Raw genomic sequence first — 8,887 nt, forward strand, 5'->3', positions numbered from 1 at the left:
ATCTACTGGAATGTACAGTATTAAAACATTTTTGAAGCATATGGTGAATAGTTCAGCATGGACATCAATTTTACATGACAACAAAGTCTTTCTGCAACCAACAATATATCATATGTCCATATATTATGCATATACATACATGCTTAGCATTTTTTATGTAATATATATAGTTCCATTCCTATACAATGTGTGTATGTGTGTATGTATGTATGTGTGTGTGTGTAATATATATATATATATATATATATATATATATATATATATATATTCCATTAAGAAAAAATTCTAATAACCCACATTTTAAGTATATAGGGTAAAATACAAAGCAGAAAATACTTCTTTGTAAACTGAGTTATAGAAAATGAAAATTGAAAAGAGAAAATGAAATTCTTAATTTTCTTAAAAAGTGAATGGAAATGTAGATGCACAAATATTCTTAGATCATTATGTAAATATTACTCTAATTTTTAAATTGTATCGCTAGAAATACAATTTAGCTTTCAAAAATTCTTGGGATTGCAAAACTGAATTGATTATATACATTTTTCTTAACTGTTGTAGTAAAATTCATTTTCAGTTTTCTCTTTTCTTAGTAGTAATATAGCTTAATTTTTTTCAAAAAGTAATGTTACTTATACATACCTCCATATACTACATGTGTTTGTTGACAGTGAATGTCTATGTGTGTGTATATATACATAGGTTAACTATTTTAAAAATTCAAATATATATATATATATATATATATATATATATATATATATATATATGGAACACCTGAGAATAGTAGACAAAAATTGCACAAAATCTTTGGGAAAAATATATGTATAAACTTGGCAATGTATAAATTTGACAATTAATTGGAATACATATTATTCAAAGAGTTTTTCTGCATTTCTATGGGTTGAATGTATTCTTCCCATATTCTTGGTTTTGCCAATGTGATTATATTAAGCTGTGAGACCAGTAGTAAATGATGAGGTCGTGAGCACTTCTCTTTTCATGAGAGCCTGGAAGCCCTTCTAAAAGAAGTCTAATACAGCATTCAGTCCTCAGTTTCCTTTCCACCTTTGGCTATGTGAGGACCACAGTTCCTTCTCTAAAGCAGATGCAGTGTTAAGGTGCCATGTTGGAAGCAGAGAATAGCCCTCACCAGACAAATCAACATGCCAGACTCTTGATCTTGAATTTCCAGGGTACAGAATTATGAGAAAATAAATTTATGTTCCTTGTAAATTACCCAGGTATGCAATATAGCAATGCAAACTGAGACATACATGAAAAAAGGAAAGACAATTGGCACAAAATAAACAACAAACAAATCGATAGAATTTCTCTGAAATACACACATTAATAATTAAATAGTTACAATTTTCAATTGTCAATTCCAGAGTCTAGATTGCATTATTTTTTTTTTCAGACAGGAAGGCTATTCCTGGGCTTTCTAATTGAAACATTTTCAGTTTGTCTGGTTGATTGACAAGGCTAAATGACTACATTTTCAGGAGAATTCAACTCCTTTCCCCCACACATTTATCAGGAGCTAGTCACACTTGCTTTGAGTTGTTTCTGTCTGCCACTACTATAAATTCAACTGTATTAATCTTTTTTATTATTTATCACTCTCACAACTCAATAAAATTCTTAGAGTAAATGAGTGAGAATATAATTATTATTTAACTGGAAACAAATAAGTTGATTACTTGATTAATTAACAACACTAACTATGAATAAGACACTTAACCTCCCAGAACATCATTTCTCTTCTTAAATTACGAATGTTTTGTTGTATTACTTTTATTAAAATCACATGATTAAGAAACAGATTAAGCAACAGAAGAACATCTAAAGTTTATAGCTTACTGTTTACTTAAATTCTTTCCTTTGTGGGATTTATATATCTGCTTCCCCCCCTCCCCCAGAGTATGTAGTTTGGCTTTTGGAAATAATAAGTAGGGATATTTCTTTTTCTTTTATTTTCCTTAAGAATGGAAAATTTTGACAGTAGATTATCTAATTTTCTAAATAATTGTGCTAGATTTAAAAAAAAGATCATTTCACAATTTAGCTGAACAAGTAATTATTCTGATTAATCACTGCAATGACTTTTTCCAAAAGTTCTAGAATATTCAACTCATTGCCTAGTTCTAGAATATTTATCATATTTAGGGATAGAAAACTAGAGCCAAAGGATAAAAGCTAACTTGCTCTTAATTTTGCTGAGTCAAGTTTTATTGGCACATAGCCACCTCATTTGTTTGCATGAATGTCCAGGACTGCTCCATAGTGGCCTATTGCACAGTTAAAAAAGAAGCTACCTAGCATGCACAAGATATAAGAGTTACCATGTGTTCCTTTACAGAAAGTTTTCTAACCCTGAATATATCATTGTTCTCATAAATTAATTTGTTAAAAGTTTGTCAACATTTTCAATAAAATTCTACTACAGTTAATAGAGTATTAAAGTAATAAAGACCATGAATTTGGAAGAGAATCTTCAAAATATAATATTTGGGCTAGAGTTACAGCCAGGTGGAGGAACATTTACCTATTGTGCAAAGTCTTCCAGTGCCAAAAAGAAAAAAGCTATATTTATAATATACAAACTCATAATCATGTTAACTTTATGAAACTCTTTTTACAAAATTGAAATGCAATTTTATATATTCAAATAGCTACATGTGTTTATTTTTACATGTGTTTATTTCATCCTGTTTAAAAATGTTTTAGTTTTTTAAAATTTTTATCTTAATTAACAGACCTTAAATTTTAATCACAGAGGAAGGAAATATTAAGATAAAAAATTTTAATTATATCTAATATTAAATAATTTTATTAATAGTAGAGATATAAACAGACAAGTTCTTTTTATAAAGATGTTTTTTGTTGAACAAATCATTATTAAAGTATAACATACCATAGAAGTAAATGTATAAATCAATAAGAATACTGTCAAATGAATTTTCAAAAATTGAACACACCAATATAACTAATACCCAAATTAAAACAACAAAAATAAAACAAAAAAGTGAGAATACAGAACATTATCTTTCCCATTTTTATCATTTTCCCTTGGATTTCTTTCCAGTCATAAATGTATTTGCTACATGTAATCACACTCCTTACTTCTACAAGTTTATAGAAATGGAATTCATCATTTGTTAAATATATTGATTATTTTAAATACTAAAATATGTGGGTCTTCAGGTGATAAGTTTTATAAATTTTTTTTCTGAATTACTATGCCAAAGATGGAAGAAACTGAAAAATCTAGATGATTACCATAAATTATTTTAACGATATATATGCAGAGAGCAGATATTCCCAAGCCCTTGAAAATAGTTGGGAAGAGAGGAAATAAGATAAATTATAATTTAAAATACAAATTTTTGCAAAATTTGGACATAAATGCATCTAGTCAATCTTGTCACAAGTTTCTTATCAGATTGATTTTGTGTTCATAGGCCTACCTCTGCTGTTTCAAGTGCCTCTAGAATACAGTAACAAATCAACATCTAAATGCTTGCATTGTGGCTCTTACCTGTTTCATAAGTTCCTATTTCTTCTTGTCTAACCTCTACTCCTTGATATCATCAACACATACAACTGAAAGAAATCTGATTTAATATATACAGGACTCATTTCTGTGGTACAGATTGCATGGTTTTATGTTGTATGTAAATTCAGTCTAACACATAACTGGTAATTTCATAATACTTTTGCAGCCATCATTTTTCATACATAGGACATAAATTAAAATTAACTTAATATGCTATTAAATTCACTGCAACTTTCTTACTTCCCTTAAATGACATGCTTCTGCCTTTTTAACTCATTTTATAGCTAAAACAGGATATGGTTGCAATTTCATAATATCTGAAATATTTTTTTTCTTTGTATTTATTTATTATTTTTAGTGCTGAGGATTGAACCCAGGTGTACTTTACCACTGAGCTACATCCCCAGTTCTTGATATTGTTTTATTTTAAGAGAGGATCTTGCTGTATTGCTGAGGGTCTTGCTAAGTTGCTAGGTTGACCATGAACTTGTGATTCTCCTGCCTCAGCATCTGAGTCATTTATATTACAGTTGTGCTCTTCTGTGCCTGGCTCTGAAATATTCTTTGAGGAATATGATAACTACAGAAATATCACATATGGTGTTTGGTATACTATAAGTACTCAATAGACTTTTGCTCAGTAGATCCTTTGGTTGCTTTCAAGCTAGTTAAAAGTAGGAACTCAGCTTTGATTATTTTCGTAGTTACTACGAGTAAATTTGAATAAGTGGTCTTGACTTGATTAACTTATGATATTACGAACAATAACAACTCACAATGATCCACCAAGTTATCTTGTAAATATCAACAAACTTCAACAATGTACTAAAGCCTATATGGAGCAAGAACTGGTAACTTAATATTGAAGGAAAAAAAAAAAACAGTCAGAGGACTGAAAGCATCTGACTTCAAGACTTTCCTATATAACAACAATGAGTAGGACAGTACTGTATTGGTGAAAATATTGACAGATGGATCGATGAAATACAATAGAGAGCTCAAAAAACAGATACGCATAAGCACAGTCAAATGATTTTGACAATGAAGAAAATAACACAATTGGAGAAAGGATCATATTTATAACAAAATTATCTTTCAAAGTAAAAGGACACACTTCTCTAGAGAATAGTAGTGCAAAATTCAGATTGCAATCTATATAATTGGAATTGTACAATGATTAAGAATAAATTCTACAAAGTTGTCTTGACAGATTCAAGTAATGTGATAGGTGGGTTATGAAAAATATGATGGGATATTTTTGAAAATGGAATAATCAGCATTTCTGATGGAAGGTAGAAAAGTGAACAATTTTTGCAGTTTTTAAAAGGCATAAATTGGAAGATATTGAGAAATACCCATCTCTCATTGGCTATGTAATTTCTGAGAAAGTATATATATATATATAACATCAGTGTGATAAATCAATAACTTTCCAACTGTTTGGAGATAAATCAATAACATTCTAATTACTTGGAGATTAGTCACTTTAAGAATAAATATCCTCAGTTATAATTTTCAGTGCCCTTAATTAAAATTTTTTGGGGGTTCTGGAGATTGAATACAGGGGTGCTTAAACACAGAGCCACAACTCCAAACCTTTTAAAATATATTTTATTTGGAGACGTGGTCTCACTAAGTTGCTTAGGTCCTCACTAAGCTCTGGGGCTGGCTTTGAACTCTCAATCCTCCTGCCTCAGCTTCCAGAGCTGCTGGGATTATAAGTGTGAGCCACCACACCCAGCAAATAGTTAATTTTTTACATAATATAATAAAAAATTTGAAGTAAAAGTAATGGATTTGACAACAGGATTTTATGGAATGCATGATCTTAGTAATATACTTAAATTGTAAAATAATAATGTTAATAATTTATTAATATTCCAAAATATGGGGTCAATTCAATTCTCTAAATTCAGAGAAATAAAGACAGTAGGGATATATAAGGTGAAAAGTTAACTCTCCTAGAAACAATTACATAAAACACCACTGAGGTTTTGTCTTGAGCTGATGTCATTCCCTCTACCTTCTGTTCTACTTAAAGACCCATGAATTTCTGCTAATATCTGGGATCTAAAGTGCCCCAGTGTCATGCTGAACAAGAAGTAAAACCAGTCCCAGGGTGAATTTCTAACCGGCGTAAAAGCCTATTGTGAGAATATTTTGAAAAAAACCCAATTCTTAAGCATTTGTGAACTTCAATTAATTTCCATGGACTTCTTCAGGTGTAGTAATTGAAAATATTTTAAAGTTTTTCAAATTGAGAAGTTCATGATCAAGCAAACTGTATCCAGATTGGCTTAAACAAGATAAAACTTTAAATAAGTAGTAGTTTTGTAATCATTTTTATGTTTGCAAACTCTTTAAAACTTGAACTAAAGATGTACAGAGACAGAAAATCTGGAAAGAAGCCAGAATAAGACTATTATTTTATAAGAACTAAGGAGAGACAAAGAAACTGGCTTTTCACTACACATTCAGATTCTCAAAGGATATTGCTGTCATCTAGACAAAAGAGATATTCCCATCACACACACTTTTAGAGAATTTCAGCAAAATTCTGCTTTGGAGGCTGCTATCTTGGTTACAGAGACAGGAAATAAATCGAAAGTTTGAATATTAAGCTGACTGGCATAAAGAGGTTATCATAAATACATGCTGAAAAGCAGTGATGTCTCAACCTAGAGGCTTTATTAAGAGAAAAAAAAAACCACCACATAAAATGTTCTTAGCTTACTTTCTATATATCTTAGTTTGGCTGTCTATACCTTGCCTGCAAAAGTGTATGCATATTTGTGTGTACACACCTGTACATACTTGCTAAGTACCTGCATAATACTAATGCAATTTTACATTATAAAGTAATGTCTGCTTTTAAAAGATTTTTCACACATTTAACCTTATACATATGTTTTGACATTTTTTCTTAAATATCTCAGGACACTTTCTTGTTCTTTATGCACTGAGTCTATTCATCTAGTGTGAACCTAGAAAAGTACCTTAAAATGAATAGAAAAAGAGATTATACTGACCCATAAGTTTTGACATTTTATAAATTTAACTCAAATTAGCATTGTCAGTTGAAATGTACCATGGGCCATATCTGTTTGGATGTTTCTCATTGACACTAAGAAGCAAAATTTATTGCCTTATTTTGGTGGTATCAATATAGAGGGACAAGGTTCAGTTGTCCTTTGCCAACATAAAAGAGATGGAACAATTTATGTTGAATCATTCTTGATTTGTCAAAAGCCTTCTATTCAAAAGTTCTCCTTTATCCCTAAATTTGCTACTGGTAATATATAATAACAAACCAATCTGTGAAGTAGAATAGGTAGCATTTACCAACATTTGAAATTACATAAATTCTTTAGTATATTAATCATAACTTATATAAGCCAATTATTTTGTTCTGGCAGAGAGTGAGTTTTTATTCTACTGTGTGGATTTCATTGGCTAGAAGCAAATAAAAACCTCAAACTGTGATTATATGCAATATTGCCTATAAATAACCAAGGTTAATAAACTTACTACAGTTAAAAAAATGCTTGAAAATACACTAAAAATCCAGAAGTGGTGGCCCACCCCTGATATGTCTGCTCTCCAGAGGATTGCTTGAGGCCACGAGTTCAAGAGCAAACTAGGCAACATAGCAAGAGCACAGCTCAAAAATAATAATGATGATTATAAGTTAATATAAGTTTATATTAATAATAATGCCTATTATTTACAACAACTAGTTTTGAATGGGAGATGACAAACTAAACATCAAGTTAATTTTTAAAGCAGTTTTCTATTCTAGGGATAGTTTCTCATATTCAGTGTCTTATCTATGAAACAACTATATTGCTATGATTTTTTTCACTTGCATCGTATTTTTAATTTATTTTCTTCAGATATTTTAGTTTTCCAGAACAGTTCTTTTCAGGTTTACAGAAAACTTTGAGGAGGAAGTATAAAGCATCCTAATATACTTTCTGACCCACCACAAACATAATTCCCTTATTAATATTTTTCATTAGTTTATTATAACTGATGAGTTAGCAGTGATACAATTTTTTTAAAATAAAGTTCACAGTTCATATAAACATTCACTCTTTATTTTGCACATTTTGTTGGTTGTGACAAATATATAATGATCTGTACCCACTATTATGATATCACTTGTAATCTTTGCACTATCCTAAAAATCATGTTTTATTATTCATTTCTCTTTCCCACCAAGCCCTATCAACCATTGAATTTGTTAATTTCTCTATAGTTTTGCCTTTCCCAGAGTATTATAGAGTTGAAATCATATGGTATGTATCATTTTCAGATGGGTTTGTTCAATGAATAATATGCAATTTAAATTCTTAATAACTTTTTATGGCTGAATAGCATCTCTTTTTATTACTGGATAGCAATTTCATCATCTGAAACTTCCACATTCCCCTTTTACATTCACATACAGAAGTACATATTGATTTCAAGGTTTAGCAATAATGAATAAGGTTGTGTAAGTATTTGTGCATTTATAAGATTCAAACCCCTTTGGGTAAATACCAGGGACATAATTGCAGTATCTTAGAGTAAGAGTATATTTAGTTTTATAAAAAAACACCAACTTTCCTCTCAAGTGTCTACCTATACCGATTTGCATTCCTGCCAGCAACAAATGAGAGTCCTATTGCTCACTAGTTTGTAATTGTCAAAGTTCTGAATTTTAGCTCTTCTTATGAGTGCCTGTTTATTGTTTAATTTGTAATTCCCCAATGACATATAATATTGAGCAACTTTTATATGTATCTTTATAATGCATACATCTTCTTTGGTGAGATATTTGTATAGATCTGTGGCTTATTATTTCAGCTGTTTGTTTCTCTTGTCAAATTTCAGGAGTTCTTTGTATTTCAATATTTTGCAAATATTTTATCCCTGTCTGTGACTCATCTTATTTCTTAACAGCATCTCTCTCTCTTCTAGTTCCAAAACTCTGTTCAAAGTACTATCCTTTCTTCACTGAATTACCTTTGCACTTATATCAAAGATTCAAAGATTACTTGAACAGATCTATGTGAGTCTATTTCTAGGCTCTATTCTGTTCCATTGACTAGAAATATATTTTAGTTTTCAATTCTCTCTCTCTCTCTCTCTCTCTCTCTCTCTCTCTCTCTCTCTCTCTCTCTCCTTTCTGGTTTATTTTGTGAACATAGTACCATTATATAGCAATATCCCCAATTATTCCTTCTACTGTTATTTTGGAATATTATATGCATTGTTATGTATGTTAGAAATTAAGGATTTTTTGTCAAAATAATTATTTCCTTAGGAAACAAGTTTTTGTAAACC

The sequence above is a fragment of the Marmota monax genome, unplaced genomic scaffold, assembly GCF_021218885.2.
Source record: "Marmota monax isolate L192 unplaced genomic scaffold, Marmota_monax_Labrador192_F-V1.1 WCK01_AAM20220418_F8-fsc00091, whole genome shotgun sequence".
NCBI classification, from domain to species: domain Eukaryota; kingdom Metazoa; phylum Chordata; class Mammalia; order Rodentia; family Sciuridae; genus Marmota; species Marmota monax.